Below are 23,650 nucleotides of genomic sequence, written 5' to 3' on the forward strand. Positions count from 1 at the left end.
TAGTGTGAGTTTCTGAAAAGCAAAGGAGAGTGGGGCTTTACTTCTTTTCATGACATGCTCTTACTGTCTAGTACAGGGATGGGCAAAGTCTGGCCCACAGGCTGGACCCGGTCAGCAGTGGATTCCATTTCCCAGCTGCCCCTACATATGGTTGTGGCCGGTCTCCATGGAGACCCCAGCTGCAGCTTTGCTGTGAAAGCTCAAGGTTAGGGTTGACATGGAGACGAGCCCCAGCTGCTCTGGCAGGGTGTGTGGCAGAGCAGGGCTGGGGGCTGTCCCAGAGCCGCTGGGGGCTGTCCCAGAGCCACTGGGATCTTGCAATGGGGCCCGCCGGCTCCAGAGCCATGGCAGAGCCATAATCTAGCCTGCACACGTGCGTCAGTGAGGCGCAGGCAGGGGATTGCAGTTGTGCCTGGGCTTCTTGCAGTGGTGACAGCCTGGTCTTGAGCAGGGGCAGAGCCATGATCCACTGCCTACATGCCCCTGCCCAGAGCGTGCAGGCAGCAGATCATGGTTCTGCCATGGCTCTGGAGCACGCTGCCCGCATTGCAAGATCCTAGCAGCTCCAGAGTAGCTCCCTGTCCTGTCCCTGTCCTGTGCCCTGCCAGTGTGGCTGGTGCTGGTTTCCATGGCAACCCCAGCCTTGAGCTTTCACAGCACAGCTGCAGCTGGGGTCTCCATGGAGATGGCCTCAGCCACTGGGCAGGGGCTGCAGGGAAATGGAGTCTGGCAGCCAGCCAGATTGACCATTTTGCTCACCCATGCTGTAGTAACTTAGAGCAGGGGTTCCTAACCTTTTATGTTGAGGACCGGCAAACCACGGACCGGAAGTGACTATGGACTGTCAAACTGTGGACCAGCAGTGACTGGCATACTGCGGGCAGGCAGCCAACCCTTTTTTTATACTCAGTATAAAAAAGGGTTGGTTGCCGATCCACAGTATGCCGGTCACTTCCAGCCTGCGGTTTGCTGGTCCACAGTCACCTCTGGTCTGGCCCCCAACCATTCTGTGGCCCAGCAGCCAGCCTTTTGTGGCCCGGGGATTGGGAACCCCTGGCTTAGACCTCAGTAAAAAAGAAATGCTCACAGGTAGTTACTATGTACCCGCTGATGAATGATAAAGTTCCTCCTATGACTTGTGGGCCCAAGCCCTCAGTCTTTCCAGAAAAGACTACACATAGAAGGAATCTCAGTTCATGTATCGAAATTTACCCCAATTAGCAGTGCCAGACTATACCACTTCAATCCCACATGTCCCATAAAGCAGGGCTTTCAAATGTGACCTGAATGGCACAGAATCCTGTAACAGACCTCTGCACAGGTTTACTTTTCGCTCTTCCTGCTCGCAGTCATCTTTTGCAAAGGATTTAGTAAATTCTTAGGGATACTCTGCCCCCATGCTGTCAATCTAGTTGGTAAAAATATCTGCTTTTAAAAGCAGGTCTATATTTATTGCATCTGATTGTCTGCAATAGCTCCAAAAAGGCTTTTTTTCACTTGGTGTCACACCTTTCTGATTATTTAAATATCTTGAACAGGTGTAAACTCAGTCAGCTCATTCACAATGAAAACCTGTGGTGCCTTAAGCAACTTGTTACTAGTCAGAGGATTGTCAAGGTGACCTTTCCTGCTGTTTCAATTACATAGCATTGCCATCATTTAACTATTAGAATGATGGAAAGCATGCACTTTGCTATTTCAGTGGCAACATTTCCAAAGAGAGAGACCTAAGAGAGTGGGCATATAAATAATGTGTTGCATTAAGGAGTTAAGGAAGACTAAACCTGGCGGAGTCCAATCTTGAAATCTAAAGAAGCTTTCTAACATCACGCTTTCATTAATAATGACTCATTTTGCTTGATTTTTTTTCAGCTCTGGATCTTGACCCCCAGTAATTACTGAAATGCATGACCTCTGAAATGCTATTGAAATCCACGTATCACATTTAAAAAATGAAGAGAAACAGAGGTAGCACTGCAGATGTGTCAATATGTAGTAACAAGTAAAATAGAATTATTAAAAACACTTGCAACTGCTGTTCTATATGCCATCTACTTTAAGAGTTAATTTAGACTTATAAAAATGTAAGCTGCATTTTGAAAGAACAGATATAGAGAGAGCTGAAAAATATTGAAAGATTTCATTTCCAAATAATTCTGTGAAGAAAAATAAGCCACATAATATTTACCAGGTTTGATTCAAATGATAGTAGCAGCAGAAATGCCTTACGGACTGCCTTGGTAGTTCAGGATCAGTGGGGAACTTTGTGGTCCAATGTCATTTGTCCTGCCCACAACCCGATTACTATTTGAAAATGGAGACAGAGAGCAAGGAAACTAGGATTTATTCTAATAGCTTCATACCACCCCAAGATTTCCCTCAATCCTTAGCTATGCCTTCCTGGTATCTGGGTGGTTGCTTTGTGATGATAAGACTATGTAAAGCAAAATGATATAGGGATGAGAATTTGATCCATACTTATTTGCGGGGTTGAACAACACAAAAAAGAAAGATACTTTTCCTAAGTAAAAATGTAAATGAAAGATAATTATAGTTCATATTCCTAAAGTGATGTGAGGAGAAAAACACTTCTTGTAATGTTGATGTCTATGCAAGTGCAGCAAATTGTACATTGTTGCCTTATTAATTTGAGACTTTGAAAACATAGTTCTGAGCCTCCTCATTACCATGTTAAAATATAACGATTGCATGGCAGTGAGATTAAATACATTCTATTTTCTTTGTATACACAGAAAGGTTTACCTTTGTGTAGTTGTGGAAAACACAGGCTTGCTATTGACAAATCTTTTCTGTCCTTAAAACTATAAGAACTGTAGACTGTAAAATGGTACAGATGAGGCTTAGCTTTATAAAAAAAAATCTGAAATAGAAAAAGGCTTTCTTCCCATCACTGCTTAGGTGATTTATGTGCATGACTCTCATTAGCATTAATGGGACTTATCTGCATGAATTATCTGCATAAATCTTTATGTGTCTGATCCAAAGCCCATTGAAATCAATGGCAGACTTCCCATTGTCTTCAGTGGGCTGTGGATCAAGCACTAAGTGCATAGATGAGTTGATTTGAATTATTGGTCCTTGCAGGTTTAAAATGCTCTGTGCATACTTAAGTATACTTTCAGAATGTGAGCCAAAGACTTGGGCAAGACATGCATTGTTGCAGAGAGTGCTAATCTGTGCACACACTGGGGAACTGTACGCTGCAGATGCAGGTGCAATCCAGAGATATAAAAGCTGCCTTTCGAGAAAAAAAGAATAGTCTCAACCAAAATTAGTCTGCATGGAGATTTATGCTGCTGCAATACCTGGACTCAAAGTTAGTTCCAGATATCTGTGCACTCGCCTGAAGTCTGTAGTGTACAGCACGTGTAAAAAGCATCCCAAAAGCAACCAGTGACTGCCAGTGTTACAATGCAGTTGCGGTGGAAGCAGTTTTTTTCTGCTCTCCTCCCTTCTTCAAGTTGGTGCCCTGGGCACGCTGACCTTGTTACACCATTGAGCTGAGCCATGGAACTAGAGCTTGATGCATATTTATGTAATGTTCTCTGTATAAAGGTTATCAGAGAAAATGTATTTACAATTTCTGCCTAATGTAAGGCCCCAGATGTCTACCAGGACAATGTAAATGCCCTTAATATACATGGGTGCCTATGCACAAGTGGGAACGCTGCTCCAATGTGCTGTAATTACAGCACATTGGAGCAGATTAATTGAATCTGCTGGTGTGTCCTAATTAGCTTCTTGTATATTCAGCACCCCTGCCCTTCAAAATGACAGCAGGGATGCTTTAACTAAAGCTTATCAAACGAGCTTTAGTTAAAGCACCACTGCTGCCATTTTGAAGCATGGGACGCTGAATACATGAGATGCTATGGGCACTTTAAGTACAGCAGTTAAGCACCCCTCCCTTGCACCCCCCCCCCAAGCACATATGAAAGCATCCCATAATACTCAGACCCTAAATTATTAAAGAAAAAGAGGGATCTATTTGAAGTGAGATTTTTGATGGCTGAATGTCCTTTGTTGACCTCCCAATATTGTACAAAGTGATGAAAATATCTTGAAAATGAGAACTATTTGATTACATTTGCTCATGCAGATACTCCTCCATCAGGCTCAAATCTTGTATCAGTTGATGTTGCCATTAAGATCACTGGGGCTAGGGTTTTACCCTCAGTATTTAACTCTCTATTTAACTCTGTATTTGCATTGGATATTCTTCAGTTACATACAGAGAAAGGCAATTCTAGTAAGGCTGGAATATGGGAAGTGAGAAAATGGCTATCAGATCAGAAAGGATCATGCTGGGGATAGGAAGCTGCCTGGTAGGCGTTTTACATAACATGTTACCCCAGCCATGCTGATTTCAGTGGGAAATAGGTGCAGAAGCTAATGCTGCTCAAAACATTTATTTCTACATAGTACTGTGAAAAGCATAATTTCAAACCATTGAATATTTAAGCACTGAGTTCTTAAAAATATAGATTGGGTTTGTCCTTCTGCTGTGATAAATGCTGCCCTCTTTGTAATGTAGGGATCATGGGTTTTACAAGAATCCTTTCACCAACAGATTGCATAGACCTCTCAGTTTGAACAAAATTAAGCATAGTTTTTTCAGCTCCAAAAACATAAGCCCTTGATGCTTTGAGAAAAACCAGGAGGATCTCTGTAGTCATGTTTGATTTATTCTCTAGCGGTCAGTCATTAGAGGGAAAGGTGACTAGGCCTGCTATTCCATTCACTCGAGTGCAGTCATGCAAATGCACCCAGTAGCCAGTACATGGCATGCTGCCTGTGCATCTGGAACATTTCATATTCTGATAAACTGATGATTAAGCACGTTATTTAGATGCCATCTTACCTTTTATCAGAATACACTTGCTGGATTATTCATGAAAAGATGAACTTATGACAATGGCTTCAAGAAGAATTTATATTTGATGCTTGAGCTTTTAGGGCATATTTACATATCTGACACCGTTCCTGGGACTGAGTATAACTTGAACCTGCAGCATCTGCTCATATTTTAGTTCTTTAACTACCTCGGCTGCTATTTACCTCTTTGCCAGGTAAGCTGCAGTTTGGTTCCAGTACATCTAACAGTTTACTACAGAGTATGAATACAGACAATTTTCCAGTGGAATTTCCAGAACTGTTTGTTCTTGTTTCTTCCAGATCTTTTGCCCTCTACTCCCTGGAAGCTGGGAATCAGTTTTCTATCATCCTGTTAAGCATTTCATTCCTCATTTTCCTTCAAGGCTGGTTCCAATCTTCACTGCCAGGTAAATCCTGTTCTGCCAAAGTTATTATGTGCTTCTAATGTGCGGCTGGAGGAGCGCACACAAATTTTGTTGACTATCTGGAAGGAATACTCCAAGCACCACTATTTCAGCTGCAGTAAGGCAGTGTCTGGCGCTGAAATGCCATCTCAAGCCAGTGTGGTCAGCTGAGCATTACAGTGCCAGCAGCAGAACAAGTACGTCAAACAGGTCTACCAAAAGATAAAGGACCCACCTGCTAGAGTCCATGTATCAGGTCCTTGTCATGAAAAGCTTGATGGAGCACTTGTCTGTGTTTTGAGCACAGAACCCACCACCTTCCATGACCTTTTCTTTTGAAGGGGAGGTGTTCTTTACAGAGAGGAGGAGGAAAAGAGCTGCTTCTGCAGGATCCCAGGGTGCAATTGTGGTCATGGCACTTCAGCCAAGAGCAAATGTACAGTACCCTGAGGAACTCTGCTGAGCAAGGTCTTCCAGTGGACAACCCAAGAGAATTCTCTGATGGCCATAAAGGAGTGAACTTGTGGATGTACCTGAAGAGGTGGAAGCAGAAGAACTGCAGTTTTAGCTCAGTAAGTGCTGCATACTATACTTTTTTATTATTTTGAGGGTAGTCTTGTTGCAGAAATGGAGGAATTTCCTGATAGATGGTTAATATATTTAAAGTGAAGGAGGATTTTGGATTCCTTTTGGATGTAACCAATTTTGGTCAACGCTAGAAACCATCAAAGAGGTTTATGTAACAGTTTGCTCTCCCTCCCTCCAACTCTTGATTCCCCTCCTGTACATGCAGTCCAAGATTGCTTCAAAGTGGGTAAAAAAAGAAATGCAGAAGACAAGTGGTAATATTTTTCAAAGTATTGCATTATTGATTTTAATTATCGTTGCATCCTGACATACCACTCAGAAACTTGTTATATGAGATCAAAGATGTCTTTTTGTAAAGTCAGGGTGTCAAACATATGGTCTAAGAGATGATCTGGCCCCTGGAGCCAGTTCATCTGGCCTGCCAGGATACTGGTGGAGCAAGCACCAAGGAATTTGGGGATGGGGCTAGTAGGGATGAGGCCTACTATGGAATCTGGGACCCTGTTATACATAGGGTCAGTGGCATGCAGGTGAGAGATGGCTGTGCTGACATAGCCCTGCTCACCCTACAGTTGCTTGGCCTGCCGCCCTTGCTGCTTGTGCTGCTTCTACTGCAGCAAGTGGCCACTTGGTCCATGGCTGCTGGCTCCACCACCTCTGCTGCTGTCTCCAGCACTTGCCCCATGGGTCTGGCCTACAAGAAGCCCCATGGTTGTGATTTGGCCCAAGGCATAGGGTGAGCCTGATACCCCTGCTGGAATGTATGTTATAATTTAAAAATATATATCATTCCTAGCTTAAAAATACATATAAAATGAAGTCTTGGCAAGTAGGACTTCTTAAAAATGAAGTAGTGACTTTGCTTGTCAGCTGTAATGCCCCATTAGTATTTGTCAATGTTAAAAGTTACCAAAAATTAGCCATGTCCTTGCAATTAACTTCCCATGGAAAATGTCCTGGGAAGGAACATAGGTGTTCTTTGGCAAAGATTTTTCTGATGATTCACTTGTTCTGTAGAGATACAGCACTGTCTGAATCATTTGGTTTTTTTGGCCTCTCTCCCATGGCTTTTCTTAGTGGGCAACAGAGGAGGTCAGGTCTGCAGTATCAATCAAACAGTGTTTACCTCAGCAGATTACTAATGTTCTCCAACTCTTTCCACTCCTGGGATGTGATGCTTGCAAAAAGATGTCTTTTTGCAATGTGTCATCAGGAATTCCAGTTGGTTATATTAAATCATAAGAGTAATCCTTGGTCCACTTCTAACTGAGGACATCCTCCCACTGAGCAATATGCCGTGCTGTCACTAAGCTTGTAAAGTTCATCTTACAGAGATTGATGAAATTCCTGCTCTAGCCTTATACCACTTTTTCCCACTTAGTGTCCTTCACAATGCGTAGGACATCAATGAGTTGCTCATCCTGAAAAGGTCAGGGAACTTAGGCTGGGAAGGGAGTTCCACTGTGAATTTCTTTCTGACATTGTCATAGACAGGCAATGTGATGTCTATTTTTAGCTACTGAAAATATTAACATTTATTTTTAAAAGATTTTCCATACTGTAATCTGTTATCTTGCTGAATTTTCACCTGCAACCTCTGGACAGGCAAGCTTACAAGTGAGAGAGAATGGCAAACTGTGAAACATGTGACCTTGTAATGAAGTCATAATCTGGGGAGGAATTCCTTTCTGGCATTCCTAAAACATTAATGAATATAGTTCTCTTTCTTTTCCCTTGCAGGCTCCTGGATTTGAAGGGCCAGCCATCTTACTCATGAACTTGAACATGTGGGAATGGCTACAGAGGGCCAAAAAAAAGGCAGCACATACATGACATCAATGCAAAGATACAAAAGCTGAGCGCTGAATTCAGGACATTATTAAAGGCCTGGGAGGAATGGAAGCACAAAAATGGGACAGATTAATGAAACAGGGCACGATGGAAAGAGAGTGGGCTGAGAACTCATTGAGTGCCTGTTCAGAGTAGTACTCAGTTGTTTGTAACACCCATTAAATCCACATGCAAATGCATGATTGTGCAGGCTTCTGAGCAGCCACTGGGCCCTGGGCAAAGCCACACCAGGCACAATAAGGTGTCAGGTTCCTATGGTGAAACCTGTACAGAGCCAAGCCCTTGTACAATTTCCAGAAAAGAAACAAATGCACGTGGCTAAGGTAATTCAAGCTTACCCATAAGCACTCACCCTTATTTATCAGGCACAAAGAACTTGTTAAGCTCCTGCTCCAATACACTCTCATAATGTTAAGGCTACCTCGGATTTGGAATTGTTTGTAGGTCTCTGGAATATAGCCAACTCAGGCAACTACAGGGTCAAATAATCTCTATTCATTTGACCCCTGTTACAGTACCATGCCACAGGTACTACCATATATAAGAGGTGTAAGGAAAACCAAAATGCCACTGTAGGTGTCACCACCATTTGCATTTTAGTTTTTCTGACCATACATTGCTGAATAGTTAAAAAAATGAACAGTTACTCCTTGCTGGCAGCCAGCAAGTCTGGCAGCACAGTTCTGGAACTTTTCCTTGCATATATTTGCAAGTTTAATAAAGTTTTGTGTTTGAGTTAAGCATTTGTTGTCATCCAGTTAATTGTAAGGGAATGGGAAGCCCTAGCTGCTACAAAAGATTTTATTAAAGTATTAAAAACCAGCAAGCAATCTACACAAGCCAATTAAATAGCACCCCATGTGCCCAGACAAGAGAGCACAGAGACTTACAATTAAATTGATATTTTCTTTGGCAAAGAAATCTACCCTTAACCAATGCAATCCATAAAATTAATCAGCCATAATATACCCCATATAGATTAGTAGCTCCCTAACTCAGGAGTTTAAAATAAAGCAAAAAGCTTTAAAAACTTTAAACTCCTGTAACATATCATTGCAGCATATTCCATGGTATTTCACAGACCAGTGCTTTAGTAATCATGTAAATCTCCATGCGGTGCATGAGTGTGAACATATATTGTATCCTTAATCTTCCTTGCTTCCCTTAATCCTAACTCCATATCATTTTGAGGAAGCTTTTTGATTGTACAAATAGTCTAAGAAAATGACTGGCATCCGGAGCACATGTCATTAACATCTTTTTCTGTAACTTTGCATACATACACAGGTTACAAGCCACAATCATACTCATGAACCATGGCAGTCTTGGAGGTGTCACCATCTTGCCTTCAGCCTTTCAAATGGTGCAGCTCTGGAAAATGTATTATCTCAGTGGCTTCATGATGCCTAGGCATGGATTCCTAAGCAGAGGTGGCTTACCTGTGGTATGAGTAACGCAAGTAGCATGGGCAGCTTCTGTGTGTGGTAGGAAACACCTTGGGGAGAAGATGTGCAGCACAGTGGCAGATAGGGCAGGAAGCAGAAATCAGAGCAGCAGATCAGGCAGAGAAAGGAGATCGGAATGGCGCTTTGGGAGGGTGCAGGGTTAATTCATGGCACTCTTCTCCAAGAGGTTGGCTCCCCCAGTGTCTTAAGTCATGGGAAGAGGACAGGCAGATTCCATAAAGGTTTTATTCCATATGTAAAAGTTCTAGAGTCACTGCTGTGTAGAGCAGCAACCACAGTCTCCATTGTCTTCCACATCTGTCTTCCCATATTTCCATTATGTCTTCCACATCCAGCACCCTTGTGCCTTTTCATAATGCCTGATAGCTGTCCTGGCATCTCGCTGAATGACTGCTCATACCACAATCATTTGGATGATGGTCATCCCAAGAGAACCATGGTTCTTAGCATAACCACTAATGCACAAAACTGACCAGTGAGGTGGGTTTTCAAAGCTGCCTGTGATAGTGGAGCTAAAATAACTTTCTTCCTTAAGGCTGGTAAGGAAAGATGAATTATTACATAATGAGTTGTTACATGCACGACAGACCAGTTCCTAAAAAGACTCCACTCTGTGTGGCATTATGGAAGCTGAGATATGCTCCAAAAATTCTAGTGCATCACACAGGTATTTAGGGCTTAGCACATTTTAGAGAAAATTATGGATAGGAGAAAAGCAAGTTTTCCTGCTTCACAGACCATATTCACAGATCATGGATAGCTTGCAGTAAGGATATATTCTTTCATGGAGAAAAAAAAGAGTATAATAGTTCTAACACTTAGACAATTGAATATATCTCGGTTGTTCAGGAATTTATTAATAGCATATGGAACAGTTCACTTCTTGATGATTGGTTCACATTTTGGTTTAGAATTGCTGTCATTTAATGGCTGTTGTTGGCTCATGCAAACCTGGTCACTTAATCTAATTAGCTTATTGTAATATAGGCAGATATCTATAATACATAATGATTGCTAATGACTTATATTAGCAGATAGACCAAGAATGGAATAGGCAGAGAGAACACTGTGCACGCCACTTCCAGTAAGCATGTTGCATCTCCTCTGTAGATAAATAGAGAATTTCAGACTCCAGTGCTGTCAGTAATCAACCGTGTTACTAGAATGCATTAAAGGAGATTTACTGTTAATTAGTAAGAAAGAAAAAATTATTGTCTCCTTTAAAATGTTCAGCATGATAAAGGAGAATTACTCTTTTGTTACATCATGACTGCAAATCACTCTGTTTCCTTCATGAAAGCATAAGAAATGAGGCTTCTAAGAGAGCCCAATTAAGGCACAATTGTCCCAGCAATGGTTAATCTCTGTAGTCCCTGAGATGAAGTGAACTGATGTAATCTAATACATGTTAATGGAAAATACAGTGCAAAGGTATTAACAATTATCACATTTGAGCAACAAATGGAATACATGCCATTATTTGATCCATTCACATTTAATATAAATTCAAGATTAGCCAGAGAAAAAGATTAGCCTCAAGGAAACTGTGAAATTGTTTAATTTGACAGGATTTAAAAAAAACACGCAGAAGAGTCTGATTGGGAGGTTACTGTAGAAGGTCTAGAATATATTACAGAATACAGGCACATGGTAGACTCATAGATATTGACTAGTATTACAGTTATGCAATAGACAGATGTCATGATACCTACAGTTATCTCCATCTTGATGTGCCAATGTTTAATGTATGTCTTTGGCACACTTTTACTAAATGTATTCTTGATTAACACATTTTTATTTTATAGGTGGATGGATTTCATGAATTTGTAATCAACTAAAAAGCAAGGTGAAAGTTGTATGTGTACCACTGTAGCTTTCATTCCTGAGATTGAGAAACAATGGATGCAAGAAAGGTGATCTATGCAACTTTTGTATGTCCTTCCAAGCAAGGTGGTGTAGTTCTCTTTCCTCAGCTCATGGGCTGATCATTAACAATTGCTTAGTCAACCCTTTCATATCTCTTAATTAGCATGACTGTAATTTAAATTGAAAGGAAAAAAACCCCATTTGTATACAACTTTAGAAAATATAAAAAACCGCAACATTTAGTTACATTTCATCTCTTTGTTTTTCAAGTACTTTGTGTCCTCACAGAGAAAGCATGACATTTCAGTATCCCACTGGCCTTTGCCTGTGCAGCAGTGCAGCAGAGGGTGAGATTTTTTCCTCTCTGCTATGAACAGCTGGCTTTAAAGGGCAGCTGTTTCTCATCTGAATGAAAAACAGAACCTTGTATATAATACAATTTTCCTCATTTCTTGTCAATACTTACACTATGGCAATACTTATGAAAGACATAATTTTGCTAGTGATAATTTAAATTGATTCTATTTTTTTTCCCTGAAAGGAGAAAGCCACATAGATTTTCTTCACATGTTTGCATATATTTAGATAAAGAATCCAAGCATGCTTGAAAATAAAAAAGCTGAACTAGTCTGAACCTGCTGGATGTGAGCCAGAGCTATGAAACCCAAAAATCACGGTTTGATTTTCACCTACATTAGACTTTCACTCTGGTGCAACAAAAGGAAGCTTGCACCTCTTTCTGCCATGCTTCCTAGTGCTGGTTTAATTTACAGCATCTGAGGAGCATATCTAATTTATGCTCATCAGTGATTTTGCACCATGGACGCCCCGTCTCCAAAACATCTCTTCATTCTGTACTCTGGGCAATGGGGGATGTTAGTGCAAGAGGTGTTATCCATCACTAGATTTGTGTCAGAAAAGAGATTCTTTGCATGAGGGAAACTCTTCACCAGATACCTTTGGCCAATTTACCTTCACTTTATGGTGCTTGAAAGGTGGAAAATAGACCTAGCTGTCCTAAGAACCCAGAGGTCCAGGTTTTGTTGGAACAACATCATGAGAAAAAAAAATATTCTTTGTAGAAATATATTAAAAAGGTAATCTTGAAGACTAAGTACTTCAAGAGCCTGTAAAAAGAGGATGGGTTGGAGGAGAGGGGTCTCTGGGAACAGGTTGGAGCTGCCCCTTGCTGCAGAGGGGCTGGGAATATGGCAACAGCCCCTTGGAGGTGGGGAGGGACAGAGACTTCTGGCATACAGCAACACCTGGGTCATAAGCTCCAGCCTGTCCTGGCAAAAGGCAGCTACAGTCTATCTTGGACTCCAGTTATGCTGGGATCACATTTACATTGTGACAATATGTAATAACAGCATAACATAAACCTCACCTCACAGCACTTCATTTTAGGTTCATACTCACTGAACTTTTTGGAGAGATCTCAAATTTCATAGATTCATAGTAGATTCATAGATTGCAAGGCCGGAAGGGACCTTGGAAGATCATTAGGTCCAGCCTCCTGCACCAAGCAGGAAAGGTAACTGGGGGTCAGGTGACCCCAGCAAGGTGACCATCTAGTCTCCTCTTGAAGTTTTCCAGGGTAGGTGATAGCACCACTTCTGGAGGGAGCTTATTCCACAGTCTGGACACGCTGACTGTGAAGAAGATTTTCCTAATGTTGAGCCTGAATCGATCTTCCAGAATTTTCAGCTAAAACTATGCCATGCATCTATTCAGACTCAAAATAATGGCCAGCTGGAAGATGGCATTCACTTCTATGAATGTTTTGAACCTTCCCATAGGCTGCCTGCTCATTTGGCTGAATTTGTGAATGCACCTGAGTATTCAGAAATGCAAAGTTTTCAAAAAGGCTTCCCTTAGTATGTCTATATGACATTAATTAGAAAAACACAGAAAAGCTTAGTGTAGAGAAAAAAGTTACTGATAAAATGGACTTCACATCTTTTCCCTCTCCTATTGTTCAAAATGTCTGTTTCTATTACTGTTCCCATGCATCCCCACTGTCCACATTTCTTTCTTGTAGTGGCTTCTCTTCAATTGCAGATCACATTCTTGGAAGGGCCAGCACGTGTAGTGTGCCTAAATTAGCTAATACCTGGCAAGCTTTCCACAGTGGGGTATCTTCAATGCTGTATAAAGTTCAGAATCTCCTACTTTTAGGGTCCTGACAGTGGCTTCAAGCAGTAGTTAAGAATTTTAAATGCCATTTTATTGCTCCCATTTGATTTTTACACTAAGAAAGTGGAGCAATGCAGTTTCACAAAATGGAGCTGCAGAGGATGAGATTGATGGATACTTTCATTCTGTGCAGGACCAGACACCTGGCATAGAAACATCATGGGAGAGTCCCAGGCCAACTGAATAGAGGATGGTCACCTCCAGATCTAGGCAGTGTGTGGCTGTGACTGCTTCCTCAGTGCAACTGGGGAAGAGATATGAACCGCTGGCAGCACTAGAGGATGATGCAGCAGAGGAAGCCATGGGGGAAGACATGTCTGCAACAAACACCAGGCAGGCTGAATGACAACTGAGCAGCTGGAAGAAGGGATGACAGGTCATTGTGGTAGGCAACTCCCTCCTAAAAGGCATGGAGGGGCCTTCTGTCGACTGAATCCCATGGCACAGGAGGTTTGCTGCTTACCTGGAGCCAGGATCTGGGATATCACAGCAAGAATTCCCAACCTCATCTGGGCCTCCAATTACTATCTCATTGCCCTCATCCATGTGGGCATGAATGATGCAGCCAGGACTGCGTCATGAGTGACTGCAGGGCTGTGGGAGCCAGGCTTAGGAAGTTGGGGGCACAGGTGGTCTTCTCATCCATCCTTCTGGTTAGTGGTCACCATCAACATCAGGGGAGTCAACCTGTGGCTCTGGAGTTTGCGGATTTTGGCTTCTACAATCATGATCTTCACATCCATGAGTGACACATCCTGGGATGAGATAGTCTTCATCTCTCTTCTAAAGGTGAGAGTCCGTTCTCTTAGAGGTTGGCTGATCTCCTCTGAAGGGCTTTAAATTAGATTCATCAGGGGATGGGGAAGCAGAGGATAAAGAGAACCTAAGATCAGTAAGCCACGAGCTATGCACTGGATCAGTCCATGTAAGCACTAAGGAGCCTGCTAGACATCAGGACAGGGAGGTACAAAGGGCTCCCATCAGGGGGCTTAAATGTCTCTACACTAATGATAGGACCATGGGGAACAAGCAGGAGAAACTTGCACTCCTGCTTGCAAGCAACAACTTCGACCTGGTTGGACTTACTGAAACCCGGTGGGACCCTACTTACAATTGGGCAGTAGGCATTGAGGGTTACAGGTTGTACAGATGGGATAGAGTGGGAAAAAAGGTGGTGGGGTGTTGCTCTCTACGTTAAGGAACAATATACATCCTCTATAATCAAGGGGAAATCAGAGGAGGGCCAAACCAAGGTACTATGGGTCAGGATACAAAGGGGTCGGAGGGAAAGGGAGTTGGTAGTGTGGATCTACTATAGACCACCAGACCAGGAGAATGAGCTAGACGTGGAATTCTCCAGACAGCTCTCAGAGGCTGTACGATCGAGAGATATGGTTGTCATGGGTGACCTAAACTACCCTGACATCTGCTGGGAGGAGCAGTCAGCCAAGTCTAACCACTCACATACGTTCTTGGCCTGCATAAAGGACCTCTATCTAACACCTCTAGTGGGAGGTATACAATCCCACTAAGGGAAATGCCTTGCTGGACTTGGTGTTAGCTACAGGGGATGACCTGGTGAGGAATTTGCAGGCACAAGGTAACCTAGGGGATAATGACCATCGATTTATTAAATTCACTATCTGGTGAAGGGTAGGTAAACTAACTAGCAGGGCTGAAGTGCTAGACTTCAGAAAGGCTAACTTCAATGTGCTCAGGAGATTATTTAGTGACACATTAAAGCTCAAGAGCATTGGCGAAATGGGGGTCCAGGAAGGGTGGTCATTCCTCAAGGGAGTGATTTTCAAGCACTTGTGGCACTTCAGTCAGGTCCCATAGGACTGGAAAAGGGCCGATGTGGTCCCTACTTTCATAAAGGGGTGGAGGGAGGATCCAGGTAACTATAGGCCAGTTAGTCTCACCTCTGTCCTTGGGAAAAGTCTGGAAAAAGTCATTAAGGATCACATTTATGGCAGCCCAGCAGGTGAAATAATGCTGAAAGGAAATCAGCACAGGTTCACTGCAGGTAGATCCTCCCTGACTAACCTTGTTTCTTTTTATGACCAGGTCACAAAATGCTTAGATGCAGGATTCAAGGTAGATGTCATGTACCTATACTTCAAGAAGACCTCCAATATGGTATCACATTCCATTCTCATAAATAAACTGACAGGCTGTGATGTAGATAATTACAGTCAGGTGAGTGGCAAATTGGCTTAGGGGTCACACACACAGAGTGGTGGTGGATGGGTCGATATTGACTTGGAAGGATGTGGGCAGTGGAGACCCAAAAGTCTTGGTCCTTGAACCAGTCCTATTCAATGTCTTCATCAGTGACTTGGATGAGGGCATGGAGAGCACCCTCTCCAAGTGTGCAGATGATACCATATTATGGGGCAAAGTTAACACACCAGAGGGTAGGGAACAGATCCAGGCAGATCTAGACAGGTTGGAAAAAATGGGCAGAATGAAATAGGATGCTGTTCAACAAAGACAAGTACAAAGTGCTGCCAAAAGAACTGCCAACACACTTACAGGCTGGGGGATAACTTTTTCAGCAGCACAGCAGAAGAAAGGGATCTTGGAGTCATAATTGACTCCAAGATGAACACGAGTTATCAGTGTGATGAAGTGATCAACAAGGTTAAGCACACTTTATCATGCATCACCAGGGAAGTGATGCTTCCCCTCTATGTAGCACCAGTCAGGCCTCAGCTGGAGTAAGGTTTTGGGTGCCACACTTCAAGAGGGATGTAGAGAAGCTTAAGAGGGCTCAGAGGAGGGCCACTCATATGGTCAGAGGCCTTCAGGGAAGGCTCTATGAGGAGAGACTGAGGGACCTAGATCTCTTCAGCTTTCACAAGGGAAGGCTGAGAGGTAATCTTGTAGCTGCCTATAAATTCCTCAGGGGAGGGCAGCAGAGGATAGGAAATGCTCTGTTTACTAGGGCACTCCCTGGAGTAACTAGAAACAAGGGCCACAAATTGACAGAGAGTAGATTTAGGTTGGACATCAGAAAAAACTTCTTCACAGTAAGGGTTACTAGAATCTGGAATGGGCTTCCAAGGGAGGTGGTGCTTTCCCCTACCTTGGGGGTCTTCGAGAGGAGACCGGACAAGCAACTAGCTGGAGGTCATCTGACCCCAGTGCTTTTACCCGCCCTGGGCAGGATGTCAGATTTGATGACCTACTGAGGTCTCTTCTGATCGTAACATCTATGAATCTATGAACTGTTCTTGCTCCCCAAGCTGATTTAGTTTCAGCCTCATTTTAGTGGAAAGGTTATGGGGGCTTTCATCTTTTATGAGGGGGTTCAGCCCCCCTGAACTCCCCCATAATTTGAACCCTGCTGGCTATGTCCCTTTCTATTCAACCTTGTCCAATGTCCAAGTGGCAGCTTAAAAAGTATTTACTATGTTAGTAAATCTACTCATCATGATGGATGTTTAATCAGTTCTGCAAAAAACAGAACAGACCAATAAAGCTATATTATTTATTTCTGCTTTCATTTAAGTTCCATCTATTACCTGGCATTTCTAACCTAATCTCCTCTTTACATTTCTCTTTGGGAGCATCTACATGAGGTGGCACATTGCCTTAGCAATGAGCTATGGTGACATAGAATTGGCGGGCACAAACTGTGATGCCACTGAGACTGTGCAGTAGCAACGAGCTACTACACAGTAGCTCATTGCTAAATCAAGTATCAAATGACTGTGCAGTAACAATTGCACAATCAGGCTTATGTTTAGATATACCCTTTCTTTCTTAATCCTCCTCTCCTCTGTAACCCTATACATGTGTCTCTGCTACCTGGTAGTCCACTGTGACCCTGGAATTACTGCTGAACCTCCAGGTATGAGGACAGGCCTTCCCCTGTTCATCTTTAAGCAAGCTCTTGTCTACAGTGGGTTTGGATTTTATCAAAGTGCACAGATGTCAACCACAGGAACTTTACCAACAGCAATTCTACTACTTCTGACTTTCATGTCTAATGCCATTTTACCCTTATGCAATATAGAGCTACACTTAGGGCATCTATATACATGCTCTGGAGTGGAGGGTGGGCACTTTAATTAGAGCAGCTCTGAGAGCCTCTCTAATTAACGTGCCCCCAGTATCACATGTATTCAGTGTCCCATGCTTTGAAATGGTGGCAGAGGTGCTTTAACGAAAGCTTGTTTGATGAGCTTTAGTTAAAGTGACCCTACCACAATTTTGAAATGTGGAGATGCTGGATACATGTGATGTAGGGGCTGCTGGAGCATGCAAATTAGCACATTACAGTAGACTCACAGCAGACTCGATTAATCGAGCCTGCTCTGATGTGTTAATTAGCAAGCATTGGAGGAGAGGTCTCTCATGTGTATAGGTGCCCCTAGGGACAGACCTCTGCTCCAGTGTGTACTGTTTAGCACACATCAGAGCAAACTGCGAGTCTGCTGGACTGTGCTCCAGCAGCCTCCATGTCATGTGTATTCAGCGTCCTCGCATTTCATCTCATCCCTACTTTATTTAAAGTGCCCCCCTCCCCTAAGCACATGTTTAGGCACCCTAAGAGTCTCTGATGAGAAGTTAAATCCCCTAAGCTTACCAGCTTCTGCATGCCTTCTGACTGAGCCCTGGTCTACAGATCTTCAGGCTATTTCTTCTGTTACCTGCATTCTGTATGGCATGGCTAGTATTGTGAATATTTTCTTGACAACTGTTTTTGGAGAGAAGAACAAGTTCAGTAAATGAGAAATCCCTGACCCAGTTGCTTATGGTGCTTTTGTTTGTCTGCATTTTTCCTTTTCACTGGACTATGTTCAGAGATGATTCTTTTGGGAGCTGAAATTTCTCTTACTCAGCAAGTCAATAATAAATGAGGATCAAGTCTTTTAAGGATCTTTATTTTGCTTTAGCTCCACAAAGGAGAGCAGTAATACTGAGTTTCTCCCTCTATGCTACAAAAGAATTTGTATTACATGACTGCTGTGTGGGCAAAGTAGCTTCAAAGAAGCAGGAGGCAGCTTAGAAGCAAAACCATTCTATCTGAAAAAAATGTTTAGACCTGACTCTTTCTTTGGAAAGGTTTTCTGAATGTGTTGTGTTTTTTGTCTTAATACTAAAAATAACAGAACAATTTAAAATCATAAATGTCACTGTTGGTAAAACATAGGCTGAATTAGAATCGTCTACATAGCATAAAATCTGATAGCCATTTAAATGATTCAAAAGAAAGCTGAGGACTCAAGCATGGCAATAAGGGCACAAGCCAGGATGGAATTATTGTATTTTAAGTATAATAGAACACTTAGTGAATAATAAGCAGGGATCTGGGTTTTGTGTTTCCCATGGAACAACAGAAAAACCATGGATTTTCCCTTTTAACTAAGAAAAACATGGATTTCTCATTTTAATGGAGAAATGCACAGATTTTCCAGTTTTGCAAAAAGCTGTCTGTAGGCTGGCAGAGTTCCAGCCTGCAAGGGGCTGGGGGGAGCTGGAGGGCAGGCAGGCAGGGGGCACCATGTGCATGCCTGGAGAGCAGCTCCTGCAGGTAAGTCTGTGGGGTTGGGAGATGGGGGATTGAGGCTCTCATAGGGAGGGAGGGAGAGAGGGAGTTGAGCAGGGCTGGGGTTGAGGCTGCTGCTGCAGCTGCTGCCCATCTGGGTGCTGTGTGGTGCTTGGGCCCCAGGGACAGAATGCATGGCCATAGGGCCCTGGTGGGGAGCAGGATGGGACCATAGGGGGCTGGATCCTCACTGCTGCACATACTCCTGGGGGTTGAGGGGATATGTGCCCCCCAGATTTGTGCATGGGGTGGGTGCAGGCTGCCTCCCCCTGGGGCCTCCACATCCTAGTGGCTGTGGGACCTGGCTCAGCACGGTACAGCAAAGCAGTGCTGGGCAGGGAATCTCCTTGTTGATGCTGGGAATCCTGTGCTGCCATGGCACAGCACCTGCTACTCCCTTGCCATGGTGGTGTGGGGTTCCCAGCAGTGGCAAGGAGCTTCTCTGCCAGACCCTGCTGTGTTCTGCCATGCTGAGTCCCACCCAGCTAGGCTGTGGAGGCCCTGGGGGGAAGGCAGCGGGGCAGGGAGCCTAAGCTTGCAGCTGGCAGCCCACCTCTGCCCTGTGCATAGATCTCAGGGGCACATGGCCTCCTTGTCCTCCTGGGATTGTGTGTGGTGGCAGGGAGCTGCCACCTCTTGCCCCAGCCTGCTGTAGGCAGCCTGCCTCGGCCCCCCTGGTGGGCTCAGCTCTGGCCATGCCTCTTGTGGAGGTGAGGGAGCTGGGTTTCATGCTCTGGGAGCTGAGCACTGTACTCTGCTCCCTGATCAGGCCACAGCATCTGCCACCTCTTGCGGGTGGCAGCTGGGGCTCAGGCACTGCTGCAGGGGGTAAGGGGACATGGACCCAGGTCCCTGGCCCCATATCCCTGGCAGCTGGGGGCCCCCTCCAGCAGGACTGGGTGGGGCAGGGGGCTGTGAGTATGGAGTGAGGGGCACTAGCAGGGCTGTGGGTGGGGGTTGAGGAGTACCAGCAAGGCTAGGAGATTGTGGGTGGGGGGAGGGTGCACCACAGGGCCCAGGGGGCTGTGGCTTGGGAGTGAAGTGCCTGGACTTGCATCCTGAGGAGCTAAGGGGGCAGGGGGAGCTCCAATTTTTCATGATAAAAACCCCAAAATCAAATACCAGAATTTATAGGTATTTAGATGTATTTTATTACAGTAGTTGAGGCACTGATAGACTTCCAAACCACTTTAAAAATGTAAATATATCAATAAAACTTTGTGTTCAGTTGATATCTGTCAATATAGTGGCACTTCATTTTAATTGCAGATTTTGGAATTTTTATCAGAGAATTTGCATTTTTAATCAGAGAATTTGTGATTTTTTTTATCACAGAAAACCAGAATCCCTGATAATGAGCTTAGTTCTCAAAGCTGATATTTTGATGGTTGGTTATGAATGTTTTTATGGCTGCTGTATAAACATCACAGAAAAATAATTCTAGCAACTACTGTTCCAGATGTTGGATTCATGGGATTTGGTTGGTCAGTGCCACTAATATCTTCAGAGAGTGGTGTGCTCTTTTATGCATGACACAGGTTGTTAGACTGTAATATTAACTTTCAGAGGAATGGCTTACATACCAGGAGCAACCTAAGACATAAATAGTATCTTCTGTTCATTATCATCTTGGATATAACTCATGAAATCTTGTGTTGGAAAGAGAAGTTTTGGAAATTGCTATATATAACTGATATTTTTCCTGAATATACATCAGGATTCCTTTCTTTAAAAATGTTCTTTAAAAATTCTTTCTCTTCTTTAAAAAATTACAGCATCATACTAATGTAATAACATATGGCTCAAGTGATCATCTAGTGCAGAGGTTCCCAAACTTTTTCTTATTGCATACCTCCTTCCAGATTTACCAGCTGCTCACATACCCCTACGAGCATGGTTTATATTTTAAGCCTTTAAATGCCAATTATTATTATAATGAAAATTAAATCTGCCATTACACAATTTCTCCCACGTATCCCCCAGAGATGTTTTGCCCAGGGGTACATGTACCAGTTTGGGAACCGCTGATCCAGTCCTTTCCTTGCATTGGGCTAGGATAAAGTATATTAGACCCTTTCTGACGGGAAGGATCTGTTTCCCTAACCTGTTCATAGAAAACTCCAGTAGTGGGCATATCACAATCTATCTAAACAACCTTGTCCACTGCTTCACTATCCTTATAATTATATTGTTCCCTAATATCTAACCTTAATCTTCTTAGCTGCAAATTAAATGATGGGGTACTTAGAGAGCAATTGATTAATGTCCCCATTATAGCAACCATTTGCATATTTGTAAAGTATTATCTAGTCATCTCTTTTTAGATTAAAAAAAATCAGTTCTCTCAGCTTTTCCTCATATGTTAACTTTTTGTAAACCTCCTATCACTTTTGTGGTTCTCCTCTGGACTCCATTCAATTTGTCTATATCTTTCTTAAAGCTTACTGCCAAGTAGAGAAGAATTAATTACCTTCTGTGTAATGCATACAAAACTGTACAGAAATTCCACAATGACATTTGTATGTTTGCAACGACCTCATATTGTTGATTTATATTGAGACTGGAGCCCACTAGAGCTCCCACACCTTGTTTTACTGTATTGCAACCATTTATTTCCCATTTTGTATCTACATGCTAGATTTTTCTTTCTAAGGAGATTAAAGGAGTTGGAATAAGTTTAGGTAGAGAGTATGAAAAGGCGAGTTCTAGTTAGAGGATGTGATATGTGGAGTCATGTTTGTTATCCCCAGGTTGCGGAACAGGGTGGCAAGTGTTCAGTTTTGGGGTTTTTCTGCTTGCCATATGGGGCCAGGAAGATTTTTACCTGTGTTTGTTGCTACACATGCCAGGGGTTGGGTGCCAGGGGTTTCTGCCTTCCTCAGAAGTATGGGCTGTTGGCTGCAGCCAAGACTTAGGATTTTGACTGGGGTGTGTCAATGCTCCTTTTGGAATTGAAACCTGGAGGTTCTTGGTTAGAGTCTTTTGGCCCTGTGCTTGGGGTCACACTGATCGTCTCTTTTGGGAATTTTACCTTCTTGTCAGATTTGTACTGACTGTACGGGGTGTGAGGGATGGGTTGCCTTTCCTCTGCAGCAGAGCATGTTGCTCTCTTTCTTGGACAACACTTGCAGCTGTGGGACACAGATAGCCCTCGTCCCGCTGCTTTATCTGTGGTAGGTTAGGGTGCTTTCAGTGTTTGTGATAGGTTGGATTGTATAGTTTTAGGGCAAGGATAGAGTGACAATCACTTGTATAAGATGGTTTGGATAGGGGTTGGACAGATGACCTTTTAGGGTCCCCTGTAGCCCAACTGTCTTATTCTGTGTGTGTAATTTTTCTGGCTTTCCTGGATTTGCCTCAGATCATAACTTCAATTTATTAAGATCAATTTGAATATAAAGCATACCCTCAAAAGTGCTTGCAAAAGTGCCCTTTCCCCTCCCCAGTTTAGTATCATTTGCCAATGTTATAACCATACTCTCTGGTCCATTAATCAAGGTGTCAATTAAAATATTGGGTAATATCACACCCAAGACAAATTCCTGATGAGTCCCACTTACTGTAATCCCAATTTGACAGTGCACTCCTAAAATACGTTTTTTTCAATTTGTATGCCCACCTTCTGGTGATATAATTTAGACCTACTTCATTCATGAGGATGTCATATGAATATATGTTAACCTCACACCCTAGCTAAATTCAAGAGCTTTCACATGTAGTGTTTATCCCCTATCTGCAAAGGCAAGCACTCTGTCAAAGGAAATTAGATTGGTTTCAACATGATTTGTTCTGTTGGGTGTTTACCAATACCTTATTATCCTCAAGGTGTTTCTACAGTTTGTTATCCCCAGGTTGCGGAACAGGGTGGCAAGTGTTCAGTTTTGGGGTTTTTCTGCTTGCCATATGGGGCCAGGAAGATTTTTACCTGTGTTTGTTGCTACACATGCCAGGGGTTGGGTGCCAGGGGTTTCTGCCTTCCTCAGAAGTATGGGCTGTTGGCTGCAGCCAAGACTTAGGATTTTGACTGGGGTGTGTCAATGCTCCTTTTGGAATTGTTCCAGTATCTTTTTTTATATCAAAGTTAGGCTGACTGATCTACAATTCTGTAAGTCCTTCTTTTTCTCTTTAAAAATGAGTAATATGTTTGTCCTTTTAAAGTTTTCTGGGTCCTTATCTGTCCCGGTGAGTTCTTAAAGATAATTGGTAATGGATCATATTGCTTGGCTAGCTACTTAAGTACTGTAGGTTACCTATTATCAGGTCTATGTTAAAATATTATTTAACCTGTTCTTTTCCTACTCTGGTCCATGTTCATATACTCTTGTTGTTACAAGTAGTAGTATGGGCATCTGGTCAGAGTTATTCTTTCTGTTTGAATACTGAAGCAAAAAAGGCATTGAAGATTTCAGCCTTCTCTTTGCTTGCTTACCTGTAACATAGCAGACTTATTCTGTCTTTCATCTTTGTCTTATATGTTTATAAACCTTTCCTTATTGCTTTTTATGCCCCTTGCTAGCTCTAATTGATTTTTACCTTGGCCTTTCTGATTTTGTCCCTGTGTGCTTTGCTGCTTTTTAATAGTCCTCCTTAGCAGGTTGTCATTGTTTCCTATTTTTATACATTTCCTTTTTGATTTTCAAGTCATTAAAGAGCTTCTGATTCAGTCAAAGTGGTCTCTTACTACACTTCTGTCTTTCCTCTCTATGGGGATAGTTTGCTGTTGTAATTTTAATCCTGCTTCTTTTAGAAACTACCAGCTCTCATGAACTTTTATTCCCTAAAAAATCCTGCTTTTCTGAAGTACATTTTTGCAATTGTGTTGCTTT

The 23,650-nt window shown here is 42.8% G+C and overlaps 1 long non-coding RNA gene across 1 annotated transcript; it reads right to left on the reverse strand.

Moving 5' to 3' along the window:
* Positions 1-919: 919 nt before the first annotated feature.
* LOC109316102 lies at positions 920-22,925 on the reverse strand. Its single transcript, XR_002102690.1, has 4 exons — positions 22,916-22,925; positions 17,700-17,709; positions 9,641-9,647; positions 920-991 (listed from the first exon to the last, which is right to left on the reverse strand). It is a non-coding gene; the product is annotated as an uncharacterized LOC109316102 (long non-coding RNA).
* Positions 22,926-23,650: the final 725 nt, after the last annotated feature.

The sequence above is a fragment of the Crocodylus porosus genome, unplaced genomic scaffold, assembly GCF_001723895.1.
Source record: "Crocodylus porosus isolate Cpor-Errol unplaced genomic scaffold, CroPor_comp1, whole genome shotgun sequence".
Classification (NCBI taxonomy): domain Eukaryota; kingdom Metazoa; phylum Chordata; order Crocodylia; family Crocodylidae; genus Crocodylus; species Crocodylus porosus.